Here is a 19,776-nt window from a genome sequence, read left to right as displayed (position 1 = left end):
ACCAGGTTCCAGATGCTAGCATGATGCTGACCAGACTTCCCTGGACAGACAACCTCACCAATGCATGCTTGAGCTCCGCTTCCCCAGAACCCTGCCCCACTAGGGAAAGAAAGAGACAGGCTGGAAATATGGATCAACCTGTCAATGCCCATGTTCAACAGGGAAACAATTACAGAAGCCAGACAGACCTTCCACCTTCTGCATCCCACAATGACCTTGGGTCCATACTCCCAGAAGGTTAAAGACTAGGCAAGCTATCAGGGGCTAAGATACAGAGGATACAGAGTTCTGGTGGTGGAAATTGTGTGGAGTTGTACCCCTCTTATCCTATGAAACCATGAAGTCAACGTTTCCTTTTCATAAATAAAAAAAAATTAAATTCTCTGGGAGGGGATCAGGCAGTATGTAGTGCAGTGGCTTAAGCACACATGGCACAAAGCACAAGAACCAGCGTAAGGATCCCAGTTCGAGCCCTGGCTCCTCACCTGCAGGGGAGTCCCTTCACAAGTGGTGAAGCAGGTCTGCAGGTGTCTATCTTTCTCTCCCCCCTCTGTCTTCCCCTCCTTTCTCCATTTCTCTCTGTCGTATCCAACAGCAACGACATCAATAGCAACAGTAATAATAACCACAACAATGAAAAAACAACCAGAGCAACAAAAGGGAAAAAAAATAGCCTTCAGGAGCAGTGAATTTATGATGCAGGCACTGAGCCCCAGCAATAACCCTGGAGGCAAAAAAAAAAAATTCTCTGGGAGGCGGTGATACAGTGGATAAGTCATTAGATTCTCAAGCTTGAGGTCCTGAGTTTGAACCCCGGCACTGCATATGCCAGAGTGATGCGTACTCTCTCTCTCCCTTTCATATATATATTACAAAACCTAGGAAGACATAGAAACTACCTCTCTATCCCTAGGGACTGTCTATATCCCTTTCGGGGAAAGAAGATCTTGAGAAAAGAGTCACAGCTAAGCCGCCTGAAGATAAACACCTGTCCTACTGCCCCTCCTGCCAGCTCTGGAGACTCAGACCAGCCATGAGGCTGTGGGAGGTGGGAAAGACTTGAAGAACACAGTACTTTTATCCAACATGCAAAATATCGGGTTTCTCCTTCACACACATGCTAGTAATGGACTATTGTTGAATTGGAGCAAACAAACTCATGATGCATTTTAATGATGACCTCAGGGACTCATCCCTACCCTTCTCCTTCTTTTTATATTTGCATTTTTAAAATGTTTTATTTTAGTGTATGTGTGAGAGAGATACAGAGGGAAAGACCAGAGCACTGCTCAGCTCTGGCTTATGGTGGTGCTGGAGATTGCACCTGAGACTTCAGACTCAGGCATGAAAGTCTCTTTGCAGACCATTACACTGTCTCCCCAGCCCCATCCCCACCCTTCTACAATGGCCTGGCTTCCTGTTAGTGGAGAGAAGTTGAGAACTTTGTTCTAAGAGAAGCCATTGTCCCAGAGGTGGGAAGGCCTGGGAGCCTTTTTCTTCTTCCCAACCATCCCCAAATTCAGCTTTTGGCTTTGCTGCCTTCCCCAGCTCTGCCTTTATAAACGATTGTCCCTCCAAGGAGAAGGACAGGGAGGAGAGGGCGTTGATTTGAGCTTATGGACTCTGCCTCAGATTGCAGGTTTCAAAGGCAACTGAAAGCAATTTCCTTCCATGCAGAAGTTGGTGTGATAGAGTTTGGATTTCTGTGGCACCAGATAGAGACAGGGTTCTTGTTCAACTTTAAGGGTACTCAGTCATGGCCACCTAGGCCTCTTTACATAAAGCAACTGTTTGAGCTACAGCTGCAATACCTTCCCTGCTCTGCTTTCACATCTTCCTGTAGGAAGTTTCGTCCCAGCTCCTGTTATTGGCATGATCCTCCTCATCACGTCCAATTTGGCCCTATCTGACTGGAACTAATATTTATTTATTTATTTTACCTTTTTTGCCCTTGTTTTATTGTTGTACTTATTGTTATTGATGTCGTTGTTGTTGGATAGGACAGAGAGAAATGGAAAGAGGAGGGGAAGACAGAGAGGGAGGGAGAAAGATAGACACCTGCAGACCTGCTTCACCGCCTGTGAAGCGACTCCCCTGCAGGTGGGGAGCCGGGGGCTGGAACCGAGATCCTTACTCCAGTCCTTGCACTTTGTGCCATGTGTGCTTAACCCACTGTGCTACTGTCCAACTCCCTGGAACTGACTTTTTCATCAAGTAAACTCAGAAAAGTCTTGGTTTATCTTAACACTAGTATGAGATCTTTGTGCCTATCTTTGTGCTTTGCACTATGTGCGCTTAACCTGGTGTGCTACCACCCGGCCCCTTGTCTTTCTCTGTCTACCTCCCCTTCCCCAGTCAATTTCTCTCTCTGTCTATCCAGTAATAAAAAAAATAATTACATTAAAATTTTTAAAGAATAGTTGAATAAATTATATAAATCAGCTTTAGCTCCTTATTTTTAAAAAAGATTTATTTTATATGAAATACATGTAGAGGGGAGAGAGAAAGCAAGGAGAGGAAAGAGAGAGAAAGAGAGAGAGAGAGAGAGAGAGAGAGAGAGAGAGAGGTCATAGCACCCCTTCAGTGTGTATGACACCAGAGGGTTGATCCAGGAATCTCAGGCAGGCTAGTCTTGCATTCTACCAGTTGAGACATTTCCCCTTTAATATTTTTGGAGGGGGAAGAAAGGAAGAGAGACCCCCAAAACACCACTCCACCACCAATGAAGCTCCTCCCAGCTCTGCTATGGCACTCACATGTGGTAATGGGACTCAAACTCTTGGCTTCATACATGGTAAGGCATGTGCTCTCCCTGCTGACCTACCTCCTGGGCCCCACTGCCCTTATTTTCTAAACGGAGTAAGATACTGGCTCAAGGTTGCTTGGACAGTGAGTCAATATCTGTACTTGCTTCTGCCGTATTCTTCCATCAAGTCCAGTTTTGGAGCTCACACTCGCTGGGTAAGTGATGGACCTCCACATACTTGCCCAGCGTCTTCAGTGAGTAGTGGTAGCTATTTCTCTCCACTGGTTTCCCCATCTGCAGCTGGCTGGTGACTCACTGAGTATGTGACACCAGGCAAGTCATTAACCTGTACCTACACCTCAGTTCCTTCATCCTGAAAGTAAAGATGACAGGAGATGTCTGATATCTCAAATGGTGTTGTGAAGATTAATGAGATGTTGCAGGGAAGTGCCCCGAGCTCCCAGGATGAGAGGCTTAGCAGAAGCATAAAGTCTAATTATAATTTCTTAACTGTTTCAAAGAAGCTACAGGGAAGGCTAGCTCTGAGTTCTCTATGTGGACAGGACTCGTGCATAAGGTAGGTGGGTGAGTGATTTTCTCTGCTCTCCACTGGCAGCTGTGCTCTGCTGCTTGGGGCTTTGCTCAGAGCCAGAGTTCTCCTTGGGGCTTAGCAACAGCAGAAGTTAGAGCCCTTGACAGGCACAGCCTCATCTTCCACTCTCACAGGAAGGAGCAGGGGGGAACAGCCATCCAGAATGGATATCCATGGGGATCTGTCATAGGCCAGGGAGGTGGCTCAGTGGTAGAATGCAAGACTTGCCTGTGTGGGACCCTGGGTTCGATCCTTGGCACCATATATGCCAGAGTGAGATTCTGGGTCTCTTTCTTTCTGTATAACTGAACAAATGGGTGATATTTTATATTAAAAGGTGGTGGGTGCAGTGTGGAACTATACCCTGTAATCTGACAGTCTTGCAACCTACTATTAGACATAAATGGAAACAAAGATGAAGAGCCAGAGATAAATAGCTCACTTGGTAGCATGCATGCAGGTTCAGACCTTGTACCAGGTGGGAGTTTCTGGACATCTGGGGTGGGGGGTCCTGATGCTATGGCATCTCTTTCTGTCTCCCTAAATAAAAATATGTTGGTTCAGGGCCCGTGTGGTGGTATACTTGGTCAAGCACACATTGTAATGTGCAAGGATCCAGGTTCAAGCCCCTGGTTCCTACCTCACAGGGAAAGTTTCAGTAGTGATGTCTGTCTGTCTGTCTAATGTATCATCTTTCTATCTGTCTGTCTATCTATCTATCTATCTATGTCTCTATTTTTCCTCCCTTTCATCTCAATTTCTCTTTGTCTTTATTCAATAAACAAGTAAAATAAAAAATAATTAAGTAAATTATAAAAAAGAAAAATGTTAGTTGAGAAATAATGAAACCACAGGTGCAAGGCCTTCTCATACACACACACACACACACACACACACACACACACACACACACACACACTAAAAGATGGGGGTCTGTTATATTAGGAAATGTGGATGCAAACAATCAATAAGGATGGAAGAAACCTGGTGAGATCTTCCAGGAGAAAATTTTCCTTCCTTATGCAAGGAAGGTCCAGAGATGAAGCTCGCTTGCTCACGCTAAGCTTGGCGTTGTCCTGCCTTTGAGCTCCATTCTTTTGGAGCTCTTGTTGCCACTTTGGACACTAAACTCCCCATCAACCTTGACCCTGATACCATGGAGTCAGTGAAGCCTTAAGGAGTTCCTGTTTGTGAGCAAAAGTAACCTTTGTTCCTCACAGCGATACATGTCCAGAGTTGGAAACAACCCAAGTGTCCAATGGCAGCTGATTGGTTAAGTCAGCCATGGGGTATGTACACAGTAGAGTACTACAAGTGTAAGACATGACTAAAACTCCTCTTTTGCAACAACATGGGTGGAATGGGAGGGAATCCTGTTCAGTAAAGTAAACCAGAGGATAGGGATGCAACATGACCTCACTCATGGGACTTAAGATTATCTAAACAATGAAAATATAAGGTGAAATATTAATATTCTGCAGTCTGTTTCAGCAGACCCAAGGACTCAAAAGTGAGAGGCAGTCTGGGCATAAGAGGAAGTTGGGGGACTGGTGCTTCATGGTGGAGGTAGATGCCAATTTTGTGGTGGATGAAATGTGCTGACAGTTTCATTGGGAAGATGTGAAACTATACCCCTGTGACAATACACTTATGAGTCAGCATGTAATCAGCTAAGTAATTTGGAAAAAAAGAATGGAAGGAAAGAAAGAAGGGAAGGAAAGGAGGAAGGAAGGAAAGAACAAAAGGGAAAGGAATAATGGAAGGAAGAGAGGAAGGAAAGAAGGGAGGGAGGGAGGGGAGGAGAGAGGGAGGCAGGGAGGGAGAAAACGAGAGAGGGAGGGAGGGAGGGGAGGAGAGAGGGAGGCAGGAACCTGTATTCTGGTCACTGTCTACTTTTCTGTGACATAGGACAGCTACATCTCCTTGATATGTGGCTATGGAACATTCTCAGAGAGCTTTCAGAATGTTAGATTTTTCAGAGAAAGGTTTAACCTTTGCTCACTTTCAAGCCTAGTTTGACTTACATCTGGCTACTCACTCCCCCAACTGTTCTTCGAAGGTTCACTTTTGCAGGCAAGAAGAGTCAGTACTAATGTGTTCTTCTGAGCAGTCAGGAAGGGAGCTGGCCTCTACTCTTGCCCCATTCTTCAGCTTCTTCATCCGGATACCCAGGGTCCTCTAGCTTATTCGTCCGGATACCCAGAGTCCTCTATGAGTCCTCTCCCAAAACGAGGTCCTCCTCTCCCAGATACCTCATCACTCATCAAATTCCTCTCCTTTGTGTTTCAGTTATTAATTAACTCACTTTAACTTCTTTAATTGCTTCCAGGAATCCCTGGCCTTTTCAAATGAAGACCTAGATACAAAGGACGAAAGGAAAGCCACCACATCATTGAAACTTGCCCAGGCCAGTAGTGGTCAGAGCTCAGACATGGGTTGTGTGCATGGCAAAGCAGCCACCCTCCTAGGTGAGCAGCTGAACCATCCCCATGTCTTAGTTCTTTAAGCCCTGTTGGTGGTGGATTCACAGCTGACTCTGGCATCTGCCTGCATACACTGAAGACAGTTCTGGGCAAAACTGCATAGGAGCCAGCTAGATTTTTAGAATTGTCACACTGCTCTTTTCTACTTTCTATTCATAAACCTCTTCCAGCATTTTGTGCCTTCGTGCTGTTCACCATGGCAGCATTCTGAATTCTAAGAAACTGTCTTCTTCTCCTTCTCCTCCTTCTCCTCCGTCTCCTCCTTCTCCTCGTCATCCTCCTCCTCCTTCTCCTACTTCTTCTTCTCCTCCTACTTCTTCTTTTTCTTCTCCTTCTTCTTCTTCTTCTCCTACTTCTTCTTCTCCTTCTTCTCCTCCTACTTCTTTTTCTTCTCCTTCTTCTTCTCCTCTTCCTCCTCCTCCTTCTTCTTCTTCTCCTTCTTTTCCTCCTCCTTCTCCTTCTTCTTCTTCTTCTTCTTCCCCTCCTCCTCCTCTTCCTCTTCCTCCTCCTCCTCCTCTTTCTTCTCCTTCTACTTCTTTTAGTCATTTTTACTGAGGGTGAGGTATTAATGGTTTTCAATATGGACAGTTGTAAAAGGCAGTAGCCTTGAAATTCCGTTTTTATGCAGTTGTTTGTTAAGTGCTTTTAGTATGAGTTGCTTGTAGTATGAGGTGGAAAATTCCTTGCCCCTTCCCCCTTGAATAAACAGGACCTAATCAGTGAAGGCCACCCATTGTTTTGTAAGTTGTTCGAAGGACCCTGCATGGGACAAGCCTTATCAGGACCTAATCAGTGAAGGCCACCCATTGTTTTAAGGACCCTGCATGGGGACAAGCCTTATCAGGACCTTTGCACAGACTTTGTGGTGTGCTGTCTACCGGATGGGTGGTCATAGCTGATGGCGGGAGGATGTGGCGACCCTGCCTGGTTGAATTCTATTGGTTGTGTGATCTTACTATATTTGAAACTAGCCCACGCTTTGCTTTGAATGGATCATGCTTTTGCTAAGTTTGAAATGATTGGATTTTGTGTTTGCTATAGCCTGTTATTGGATGTAGGTTGACAAGGTGATGTGCTCCCCCTCCCTGAGTGTAGTCTGAATTCCTATAAATTGTGTGGTTTGAGCCCTGTTCGGGGTCAAGCTTGGTAGACTGCGGCCAGTCTCCATCTCAGCCCGGATTGCAATTCGTCAATAAACATCTTTTGCTTCCTTGCAGTGGATGGTGGTTTGATTTATGCTCGCTAACAACAGTGACAGGTGAGTATAATTTCTCACCTCCCTGTGAAAGTTCTCTGAAGAACTCTCTCACTTACAACCTAAGTCCCTCTACATCATCCTGCACCAGGACCACAGGGTTCTTTTAGGCCTCTCCCTCCCTCTCCTTCCCCGGAGTCCTTTGCTCTGATACAATACACCATGCCTCGTTCATAGTTTACTTTGTCTTCTTTGTCCCTGTCCCTGTGCATTAAGTATCATTTATAAGTTAAATCATTTGCCATTTTCTTTTTTGGCTTATTTCACTTAACATGATGAGAACTGGTTGTCTTCTATCTACTGTGAGGACAAGGATGTCTTCTCTGATTAGAGAAACTAGCCAAGTACTGTCAGAGGTTTCTTTCTTCTTGACTATAAAACCTATCACCACTTCAATGTCTTGATGGCTGTTGCAATGGATAAAGTTATCCTGAACAATGTTTATCTCCCCCCAGGCTACTTGTATTTGCAGAGAGGATCTGGGGGAAGTATGGGGAAAATGCTGAGAAAGTTGACATGCTTTCTGGGAGCCAGTTCAGACAGTTTTCTTTTCTACCTGTGTGGTGCCTATTCTTGAAATGTGTGGCTTAGAGTACCCAGTACCCAGAATAGCTAAGACTTTCAACACTTAATAATTAGCAGAGGAAAGAAAGAAGAGGATGGGACACTCACCTCAGAAAGTAGAGGATGGCTTCAGTAACATGTGGGACATAACAAAGAACAAACGTGAAAATTTAATAATAATAATAATAGAAACTGACTCTTTAAACATTTTTATTAGTTATTTAATAATGATAAACATTATTATAAAATATCAGAGGTATAATTCATTAAAGTTTCCACCACCAGAATTCTGTGTCCCATTCCCTCCATTGGAATCTTCCCTATTTTTTATCCCTCTCTGGGAGTATGGACTAAAATTCTTTATGGGGTGCAGAAATTCAAAGGTCTGACTTCTGTAATTGCTTCTCTGCTGGACATGGATGTTGGCAGCTTGATCCATAAGGTACAACTTATTTCAGATGGAGACTGAGAAACAGGGAGAGAGTGAAAGACTGCACAGCATGAGAGCTCTTCCCAATGTGGTGGTGTGACAGGAGGATGAGCCAGCCTAGGGCCCTGCTCCCTGATTCCCCAGCCTGTTTCTACAGCTCTGGAGAGGTGAGGTTCCAGGACACAGTGGTGATGTCATCTGCCTAGGGAGATCAGGATGGCATCAGCAACGTGGTGGCTAAAAGGCAGTAAGAAAAAAAGCAGGACAAATTGCTCAGTAACAGGAACCTTAAGGTAGAAATAGAGAAAAGGGAGTCGGGCGGTGGCGCAGTGGGTTAAGCGCACGTGGCGCAAAGCGCAGGGACCTGCATAAGGATCCCGGTTGGAGCCCCCGGCTCCCCACCTGCAGGGGAGTCGCTTCACGGGCGGTGAAGCAGGTCTGCAGGTGTCTATCTTTCTCTCCCCTCTCTCTCTGTCTTCCCCTCCTCTCTCCATATCTCTCTGTCCTATCCAACAACAAAGCAACGTCAACAATGGCAATAATAACCGCAACAAGGCTGCAACAACTAGGGCAACAAAAAGGGAAAAAAATGGCCTCCAGGAGCGGTGGATTCATGGTGCAGGCACCGAGCCCAGCAATAACCCTGGAGGAAAAAAAAAAAAAAAGAAATAGAGAAAAATGAAACTTAGGGGTTTTCATGTGGGAAGAAGCTAGTAAGTCTCTTAGGTATGTTCCAAGGGGTCCATGACTTAAGTAATTTTTGCCTGAGCCTGAAAGCTAACATGCAGATGGACTAAAAGTATTGTCTGGGAAGATGTGACAGAGTTGAAAATAGCACTAGAAAGCTGGATCATGGCAGAGAGTAGCCCCCAAATATGAGGAAAGTATGTAAATGCTATTAACTGTTAACCCCATTGTTGTAACCTAGGGTCCATATCTATTGGTATTTAGCACAGGAACCTGTGTGACCTCTGAGTCCCTGTCAGAAACTGACTCTTAAGCTCTATGAAACTTATGGTGGTTATTAGAAGGGACAGGGAGAGGGAGTGATGGACAAGTAGAAGAATCTTTTTGTTGAAAGGGTGGTGGAATCTTGATGATTGCTATTGAGAGTCATATATATTGAAGTGTGTGTACAACATAATACTCCTCAAGCTTTATCATATTCTAAATCAGTGTTATATCAATAAAAGTATTTTATCATTTAGAAAAAAGATGGAAGGGAGGAATGAAGAAAGGAAGGAAGAAGGATGGAAATGGTGGAGCCAGAGAGGAGTCTTAGCCTTAGAGAGCAGGGCTTGCATGCCTGAGGTTCTAGGTTCAATTCTTGGCATTGCTATATGCCAAAGCAAGTAGTGCCCTGGTTGTTCTTCCTCATAAAAAATAATCAGTGTACCTTTTTTAAAAATGCAATTATAGCTTTCTTCAAAAAGAAAGAAAGAAAGAGAGAGAAAGAAAGAAAGGAAGGAAGGAAGAGGATAATTTAGAAGAAGCTGAGCCTTGAAAGCAAATGTAAGTTGCCTCTAGGGAAAGGGTCTATCTTTCTGAAAACTGTAGGAAGCCAGCATATACTCCAAGATTCTTAAAGGAATGATACAGTAACTGAACTAATGAAAAGATCCCCCCAACAACACAAATTGGGACGATTAATGGTCTAAGGGATGCTTCCAGTGTCATTTGTTTGCCTATAAGTGTTATGATTTCACAGGACAAGTAAAGTTGTCTAGAGAACTTCCTTGACATGAAGTCATTTGGGTAAAGACCTGGAATTGCCTTTCTCTGTGTGTGTGTGTGAGAGAGAGATTTATGTTTTGATTGCATTGAAATGCAACGACTTAAGACTCATGAGATTGAAATGCACTGGTTCTTGGGTAATTAGGACTCCTTTCCAGCCAAATGAGAAAATTGGCTTTGCCTATTTACTTGGAAAGAAAATCCAGTGTAAATGGAAGCCAATAGAGATCTTACCCGAGAGCCAACTCATTAAGGCAAGTAACAAATGAATTAACAGAAATTCAGAATTCTGTTGAGGATTGTACTGTGTGTACAAAGTCCTCAGAGACGTGGCTGAATGGGCTTGAAGTTTGACTTTGTCAGATTAATTTTTACTTTTGCCTCTGAAAGCCTGAGTTTCTAGTTCTCCCTCAAAGGTCGATGACACTCTGTTAACTTCAAACCACCCCAAACCTGGCTCTGGCACTGTTCATTCCGTTGCTTGCTCTGATGTACTCATCAATAAGAATGGTGTTAATGGACCAGGCAGTCATCGGCTCCTTTAGATAAATGGATTGATTTAGATTGGCTATCAAAAGAATCTAGTGTATTATTTGGTAATTGGTCATCAAGTGAGCCAACAATAATAGGCTTAAGTTGTTGTTCTAAATCACAATTCAGTGGAAGATGAAGGGTTTAGGAAGAATAAAGGTGATAGCCAATGTATGTTGTCTATATCTATATCTGTATCTGTATCTATATCATCTATATCTATATATCTATATCATCTATATCTATATCTGTATCTATATAATCTATATCTATATCTGTATCTATATCATCTATATCTATATCATCTATATCTATATCTTTATCATATATATCTATATCATCTATATCTTTATCATATATATCTATATCATCTATATCTGTCTATATCTATATCTATACCTATACCTATACCTATACCTATATCTATATCTATATAGAGAGAGTCAGAAAGAAATTGAGAGGAAGAAGGGAGATAAAGGGAGATAAAGAGAGACACACTCCTGCAGCACTATTTTACTACTTGTGAAGCTTCCCTTTTGCATGTGGGGACCAGGGGCTTGAATCTGGGTCCTTATACATGGCAATGTATGCTCTCTACCAGATGAATCATGACCTGGCCCCAGATGTACAATAATTTTCTGAATAAATGTTTTGTGGGCCCTGTTGTGGGCCAGCTACTATGCTGGGTTCTCAGAAGAGGTGTCAGAAGAGGAACTACAAGATGAGTAAGAAATGTTCATCAACAGACTAGGTAAAGAAAGTGTAGGACATATACTCAATGGAATGAAAAAGATGGCCATGACCCTCTTGAGACAAACTGAAGGCGACTGTGCTCAGCAAAAGACAATTATAGGATGATTTCATTCATATGTAGAATATGAAAAAGCTGAAACAAACTGGCAAAAAGGAGTAAAACTACCTTTCAGGGGGTCGGGCGGTGGCGCAGCGGGTTAAGCGCATGTGGCGCAAAGCGCAGGGACCGGTGTAAGGATCCTGGTTCGAGCCCCCGGCTCCCCACCTGCAGGGGAGTCGCTTCACAGGGGGTGAAGCAGGTCTGCAGGTGTCTATCTTTCTCTCCCCTTCTCTGTCTTCCCCTCCTCTCTCTATTTCTCTCTGTCCTATCCAACAACGAATTGTGTCAACAAGGGCAATAATAATAGCCACAAGGAAGCTACAACAAGGGCAACAAAAGGGGGAAAAAAATGGCCTCCAGGAGTGGTGGATTCATGGTGCAGGCACCGAGCCCAGCAATAACCCTGGAGGAGGAAAAAAAAAAAAACTACCTTTCAGACTCTGAAAACAATGCTGGGTATTGGAAGGAACATGGAGGGGAGGGGAGGAGATAAACAGAGGGGTCTCTTTGATGTAGTGGCTCTGTGACTTTAGTTGTGTGTTCAGTGAGTTGTACACACACATATAGGTGTGAAACTAACATACTATTATATCGTACACCAACATTACATCATAAAAAGACATTTCATCAACACTAACGTAGTTTACTTGGCAAAAGAACAGTTTAGGTCCCGTATGCTGTTTTTGCTTATAATTTAGACTTTTGGGGGGAGAAAATAAGAGATGGGGGGCAGGTGGTGGTGCACTGGGTTAAGTGCACATAGTACCAAGTGCAAGCACCTGCACAAGGATCCCAGTTTGAGTCCCTGGCTCCCCACCTGCAGGGCAAAAGCTTCACAAGCAGTGAGGCAGATCTGCAGGTGTCTCTCTCCCTTTCTATTTTCCCCTCCCCTCTCAATTTCTCTCTGTCCCAGCCAATAAGAAATGTGGGGGAATGGTTGTCAGAAGAAGTGAATTTATAATGCAGGCATCAGCATTGAGCTCCAGAGATAATCCCAGAGGCAAAGAAAGAAAGAAAGAAAGAAAGAGAGAGAGAGAGAGAGAGAAAAGAGCATCGCTCCACCATTTTTTGTGGTGCTGAATCCAGAGCCTCACACATGCCTGGCATGTGCTCTACTTGTGATCCATTTTCTTGTAGTAGCCATGCTTCCCCACCCTCTGTACCCTCTATTAATCAAATTCAGGAAGAGTCCTCGAAAACACCAAGGTTTAAGTTGGTGAAATGTGAGGGATAGTTGTGCAAAGACCCTTCTGCCCCTCCCAAAAGGCCATGTAGGCTGAAGAATGTAGAAAACTTAGTTAAAAGTCACTGTTTATTTCCCAGTGCTACTGTCACAAAGAGACCCCAGTTCAGTGACCTGAAACAGCAAGAATGTGTTCATTCACAGTTCTGGAAAAAGTTTGAAATCCAAACATCAGCAGGCTTGGCTCATTCTCAGGGATTCAGAGGGAGTATCTGTTCACACTTCTTCACTCCTAGCTTCTGGCCAACCTTGGCATTTCCTGACTTGCAGTGGCAAGATTCCAATCTATGTATCCATTGCCACACCCCCTCTGTGTCTGGACAATGCTCTGGGTATGACACTCTTTTAAATCTCTAGTCTTGAAAATATGTGCTGTCAATTTTGAGAAAAAGTGAAGAAGGAAGAGGCCAGTGAAATCTATTCTGGCTTATAAAAACAAATAAGCCTAGTGGAGCAGTAGTCATTTTCTCCCCTTGGATTTATATTTTACTTAATTATTTTTTATGTGGCACCAGAAAATTACCTCAAGACTTCTTCTGTGAGTGACCTCTTCAACACAACTTTCTAGTCTTTTTTTTCTAGTTTTTTTTTTTTTTAATGAAAGTGAAGACACATAAAGAAGATTGTCATACTCCAAACTCAGTCAATTTCTGCTTTGCGTTTCTACTTCTTCTTTTTTTTTTTTTTTTTACATTTACATTCCCCAGATTCCCATTTAACAATACAACCCCCACTATTTCATTCATCATTTTTCATGGCACCAAAGTAAGAAAGCAGAAGTACACTAGAGTTTGCAGTGAGTACCTCCCTAATACTTCCTCTCCACTTTTCCAAGCTTTGGGTCCATGATTGCTCAAAAATTTGTTTGGCTTTGTATGTTAACTCTCTTTTCAGTCACCAGGTTCCAGGTGTCATCAGGATGCCAGCCAGACTTCCCTGGATTGAAGACCCCACCAATGTGTCCTGGAGCTCAGCTTCCCCAGAGACCCACCCTACTAGGGAAAGAGAGAGGCAGACTGGGAGTATGGACCGACCAGTCAACGCCCATGTTCAGCAGGGAAGCAATTACAGAAGCCAGACCTTCTACCTTCTGCAACCCACAATGACCCTGGGTCCATGCTCCCAGAGGGATAGAGAATGGGAAAGCTATCGGGGGAGGGGGTGGGATATGGAGATTGGGTGGTGGGAATTGTGTGGAGTTGTACCCCTCCTACCCTATGGTTTTGTTAATTAATCCTTTCTTAAATAAAAAATAAAAAAAAAAAAGTGAAAAAAAAAAAGAAGTAGTAGGTGTGACTTAGGAAGAGAAGTTAGAGAAATAGGAATAAATGGGCAAATATATATATGTATATAATATATATATCTGTATATATATAGACATAGAGAACTACTGCATTTTCCAAAAAAAAAAAAAAAAAGAAGATTGTCAGTGCAGTAATATTCTATCATCCATGGAGATCCCCTTGTTGCCATCTATAGAACTCCCACATAGAGCTTGGTATTAAACCCAAGGTCTTGTATGTGGTAAGATATAAGTTCTATCAGGTAAGCTGTCTCTTGACTCTGCATTTATTTTTATGAGGGGGGGGGATTGGAGCACAACTCAACTCTGGCATATGTGGAAATATGAATCAAACCTGGGATCTCATACATGAAAGTCCTAAGGTTAGTTTCTGTTGACTTTTTAAGAGACATTAACAACTTTTGTTGTTGCTAGGACAGGCTAACTTATATTCAATAATGATGACACTCAAGTCTACAAGAATTGACTTTCTATCATGAAACTGCTCTTATTTCTCTTCCATGTTGTAGACTAAATTGGCCTTGCCATAAAAACTATTTTATTAAATTGGCCTTACCATAAAAAAACTATTTTATTAATTAATTAATTTATAGATAGAAACAGAGAGAATGAGAGGGAATGGGGGACAGAGAGAGAGAGACAGAGAGAGAGAGAGAGAGAGACACCTGCAGCACTGTTTCATTGCTCCTGAAGCATCTCCTCTGTAGGTGGGAACCAGGGGCTTGAACCAAGGTCCTTGTGCACTATAATGTATGCATGTAACCAGGTGCACTACTGCCTGGCCCCAAATTGGCCCTACGTAATTCCAATCACTCAAAGACCCAAGTGGGTGGGCTGAGGCACCATCTTGGCACAGGAAGCAGTGACCATGAAAAATTCATCACTGAACATTAAGGCTCTTGCTGCTGACTGAGTTCAGTGAAGATACATGTAAAGGTTCAACTTGGAAAGACAGGGAAGGACAGGCCTGTGTTCTCAGGAAGAGAACTGGATCATAGATGAATGCTTATCACATGGATATGCATATGTTGTTAGTTCCAGAGTTACCACACATCCACAGCACCATTCTTTATGGTTTAAGAAAAGGAGAATTGTCCTGAGATACAGAGCATTTCTGACTCAACAACTGAACAGAAGGCTTCTGAATAAAACTTACCTGGGAAGAGAGAAACCATGATCATGAAGGTAGATTCCCCAGGGTGATACTTACCCATTGTACTCTACATGTGCTGACTCCTGCAAATTCCTCAAATGTGGGAAACTTAACTGTGCAATTTGTTGTAGTGGGGGAGTGAATTTGAGGTCTTCCCCCCAAAAGACTGCTGAGCCTATCCTTTCAACAAAACTGTGGATAATAATGTTATTTGTAAGCAAAGATTTAGACAGAAGGACAAAGGTTATATGGCCTTCCTTTGGACAGATTTATGATTAGTATTTAATATTCCAGGCTCCCCAGCATGCTGGCTAATATAGAGTGTATAAAAATAGCCAGTCTACTTAAGCTTGCTATTTATCTCACTTATCCATGCAGGACCTTATTAGAAACTTGGTCAAGGCAGGTCAAGTAATATAATTAGTGAGAATCTTATTTAGAGGGTCATATTCCTGCATTGGCATTTTTTTTCCTAGCATAGTCTATCTTGGGGTAAAGGGAGCTTCCAGAAACATCTAATGTGTTTCTTATTTCTACAGTCTCAACTTTCTTTTTGCTCTTCTCCTCACTGAGGTAATAAAAGAGGGTCCCACCATTTCCTTCTTTTCTTTCTTTCTTTCTTTCTTTTTCTCTTTTCTTTCTCTCTCTCTTTTTTTCCTCTCAGAGGTAAGTATTTATGCAGGAGAGAAGTATCTTCTTATGGTGATGCTAAAGGGTGGCCCTGCATCAAATTACATTCAGTTGATCCATGAACAGAGAAGGTGCTGGGGCATCTATCTCTGTGGAGATGATAAACTGATAGGAAACTTTGACTTCTCCCCCAAATTAATGTCAACACTTGGTATTCATGAAGGGTTGGTTTTATAACCCCCACCCCTAATACCAAACTCCAAGGAAACTCAAGTCCCTTATAGTTGGCTCTCTATACCTGTGGGTTTTGTATCTGGGGATTTAACCAATGGACCCAACTTCCATTGCTGATTGGATCTGTGGATGTAGAATCCACATATAAATGAATCTGGGCAACCCTTCTTGCTCAAGAACCAGATCTATCTATCTACCCCTACATTAATATATTTGTCACATAAATGAGTCCACTTATTGTAAGTTAGCACTATTTCAAAATAATGACTTCTACTCGTCTTTGTTTCTTCTGGTCTTCTGATGGCAGACTTTGACCGCAGTGGCAGAATGATAGAATAAGCCCAGGCATCCACAGATATCATTTAAAAAATATTTATTTATTTATTCCTTTTTGTTGTCCTTATTGTTTTATTGTTGTAGTTATTGTTGTTGTTATTATTGAGGTCATCGTTGTTGGATAGGACAGAGAGAAATTGAGAGAGGAGGGCAAGACAGAGTGGGAGAGAAAGATAGACACCTGCAGATCTGCTTCACCGACTGTGAAGTGACCCCCCCTGCAGGTGGGGAGCCAGAGATTTGAACCAGGATCCTTAGGTCAGTCTTTGCGCTTTGTACCACCTGCACTTAACCCGCTGTGCTACTGCCCGACTCCCGCAAATATCATTTTTTATACAGGAACCATAATGCCCAATTTGCACAGCTCATCTCTTCACCTTGGTTTTGCCATAGGAGGAGCAAGTGCCCTTGGTATGCTGGTTGATCTCAGCTGTATTTTTTCCCCCTCAGTGGTGCACCCTAACAGACTCTGGATTTACAGTTAATCCCAACCATCTTGGTGCATTTGGCCAGACCTTCTGCTGCAAACTAGATCCAGACTCAGGACACCCTCCCCAGATTATATACTGTTTAATGGTGCCTTGAGATTGAGCAATGGACACCTCTAGTGAGGATGGCCCTGAAATGAAAAGAGAAAAGAAAATCATTAGCTTTATTTGCATGGGGTTGAAAACACCTTGCCTTGAATAACTAACTGCAGAGGAAGGGATGGCATGAAAGCACTTTACCCTTCTGCTATTCAGCACCTGCAACAAAAGCACAACTTTGAGTAATGATCAGTCTACTTTCACAGTAGGAACCTCTGTTAGGCAAGGCTCTTAGTAATGGTGTACTTAACAATGAGATAGATGAGCTGGGATTGACCTTCCAAGTTGGATATATTATTATTCAGTTTACCTGCTCCCTGTCACAGTGGGAGCCATCACAGAGACCATGACTAAACACCCTGATGAAGCCTTCTTTGCCAAACCCCATAAATAATCTCTTTACCCAGTGTGTCTGTGATGTACATGGCATATGCTTAGATCCTTGTGGGAGTCTGGATGTGGGAAATGGCCTTGAGTTTACAGAGCATTTGTACCTGGTTTGTCAGTGATGGTCACACTATAAGTATGGCCTTCTGCCAGTGTCATCTGCAAGTCGCTTCCTGCTCCTTTAGAGATTAGCCTGGGTTATGTAAGGCCTCTGATAGTGAAGCACCATTGGGTGATAATTATTTTTTGCTTGTTTTGCATTATTTTGATGAATTTTTTAAAACGGGAGTGCCACTTGCTATTAGTATATGGTGGTGCCAAGTGTTGAACCTCGGCCCTCTCATGCATGTGCTATGCTCTCCCACTGTGATATTTCCCCAGAACCTTTGTTAAAATCCTTACCTATGTAGAAAAGGGTTTCAGAAATGAGCATAAGACTGGAATTTCAAAAGTGTGACCATTTGCCATTTGTCATATTGTATTGACACTTGTGTCAAGTGTCTATATTCCTGGTTCTGCTGTTGGCTCAGGCGTCCACTCCGTGGTTACATTAATGTGAGGAAGGGATACAGACTGTCAGTAGCTTCAGATGTGTGCAGAGTTTAGTCTATGCTGTTATTCTCAGAGAAGTGCACAGCACCCATGCCCAAGGTAAATGTGTAACACGCAACTTCTGTGTCCTTTTCTGGTTTAACAGCAGTTCTTAGCTTTTGTTTCAGGGTCGTCCATCACTGTATGAAAGCACCTAGGACAGAGTCTTCATGTAACAGGTATTAAATATCAGTAGTTGACAGTTTCCTTCTTCTTCCCTCTTTCTAAATTCTGCAGTGATGAAGCCCAAGCACTCTTCCTGAGGCCCTTCTTAAATGTAATTTATTATTTACTTATTAGTGATTCAATATTGATTCACAAAATTACAAGATAAAAGGGGTACAGCTCTACACTGTCCCCACTACCAGAGTTCTGGATGCCCAGTCTCTCCATTGAAAGCTATAGCAGTTCTCCCAAGGTTGCAGATATGGGTTAACTATTATTTCTCCAACTGTATGTCTATGTAAATGTAATTTATCATCATCCCCAAGGGATGGGCTGGGAGATTGCTCAGTGGATAGAGCAGAGAACATGAACTTTACCCTGTGTAAGACCCAGGGTTTGATCCTCAGCACCATAGACTGCACAAATAAAAAAAAAGAAAGAAAGAAAGAGAAAAAGAAAAAAGAAAGAGAACTCATGGATGTTGAAGCAGTGTTTCTCTCCTCTTCTCATGTTTTAGATAGATGTATTTGTTAACTCTAGAGAGAAGGGAGAGGAAGAGGGAGAGAGAGCAGCAGATTATCACTCTGGCACATGTGATATTGGGGACTGAATTTAGGACCTCAGATTTGAGAGTCTAGTGGTTTATCCACTATACTGCTTCCACTGGCTTCTCTTTCCCTCTGACCCTCTCTGATCTCCTTCTCTCTAAAGTAAATAAAAGGAAATAATTGGACTGGGGAGGCCACTTGGTGGCATCATCTATGTGTGAGACAGTTCATTTCATTTTTCTGACAGTGCATTCATTAAAAATATCAACACCAGATGATGGCTCTTCTTTGAAACTCTTCAATTGTTTTGCTCTGCACTGACAGGGTTCCACACAGGCCTTGGGACTTTCCAGGGACTCTCAGCCTAACCAGTTCTGTGCCCCCACCCTGTGTGTCACTGGAAATGAAAGTAATGCCAAGAAGAAGAATAAAAAAAAAGGAAGTTGGCCTGAATTCTGGTTTTTCCTTACAATTATTTCTTTCATGTGGATAGTTTTGGAAATAAGGAGTATTAAGTATTTATTTTCCTTTCTTCCTTCCTTCCTTCCTTCCTTCCTTCCTTCTTTACTTCCTTCCTTCCTTCCTTTTTTATTTAGTGTTTGTTTATAAGCAGAGAACTGCTCACCTCTGACTTATGGTGGTACAGGGGATTGAACTTCAAAGCCTCAGGCAAGAAAGTCTTTTGCAGAAAAATTATGCCTTCTACCCAGCCCTCCACTTACTCTGACTAGCTTACAGTTCTGTGCTCAAAGTCTCAAGAAGTCATTGGCAAATGGAAACAACTGTCATCAGTAAGGCAAATTCTACAGGGCAAGCAGATTCAGAGGCCAGACAGTGAGTGCCCCTCAACAGAACTGTGAAAAATAGCAATTAGAAGGAACAGATGGATTTCCTTTCTGTCCACTTGGGCCTGGCAGGGGAACACGGGATTGCATCAGATTCCTGGGGCAGACAGGAGATGTCAAGTGTGAGAGACAAAAGGAACCCACACCACTTGCTCTGGAAGGTTTATTCTTTCACTTCACTGTGCAGCTCCACCCCTGAGGAGGCATGCCAGGAGGCAGGGCGCTGACTTGGTACATTTATGCTCTGCTCCTGTTGGAGCTGAGAGCAGGCTGCTTTCTAAGGCTGTCCTTGATCTCACTGTGGATTGGTCCTTTCTGTCGAAGGAGCAACGTGTATTCAGTGCTGCTCACAGCAGGCACACACCTCTCTTGACTCTCTGTAATCTCTCTGTGTGGCTGGCATTAGTAATGTTACGTGGATGGAAGTGTATTATCTCAACCGTCTGGTGATTCTGTCTTCCCAGACCCTTGCTTCCAGCTTCTCAGGAAGCCTATGAACTGCACACACATTGCCAAGTCAGCTGGAGAAAGACAGCAGGGGCCTTTCCATGTACTTGAACCATGTG

At 43.0% G+C, this 19,776-nt stretch overlaps 1 protein-coding gene and 1 non-coding gene across 2 annotated transcripts in view; both read left to right on the top strand.

Annotated features, from left to right (window-relative positions):
- The window catches only part of RNF152 (ring finger protein 152), a 393,455-nt gene that overhangs the window by 362,652 nt on the left and 11,027 nt on the right, over positions 1-19,776 (top strand). The window lies entirely within an intron of this gene.
- On the top strand, positions 14,883-15,047 carry LOC132533290 (U1 spliceosomal RNA). Its single transcript, XR_009545180.1, has one exon. It is a non-coding gene; the product is annotated as a U1 spliceosomal RNA (small nuclear RNA).

The sequence above is a fragment of the Erinaceus europaeus genome, chromosome 15 (genome assembly GCF_950295315.1).
Source record: "Erinaceus europaeus chromosome 15, mEriEur2.1, whole genome shotgun sequence".
NCBI classification, from domain to species: domain Eukaryota; kingdom Metazoa; phylum Chordata; class Mammalia; order Eulipotyphla; family Erinaceidae; genus Erinaceus; species Erinaceus europaeus.
This window is presented reverse-complemented; position numbering and strand designations above follow the sequence as displayed.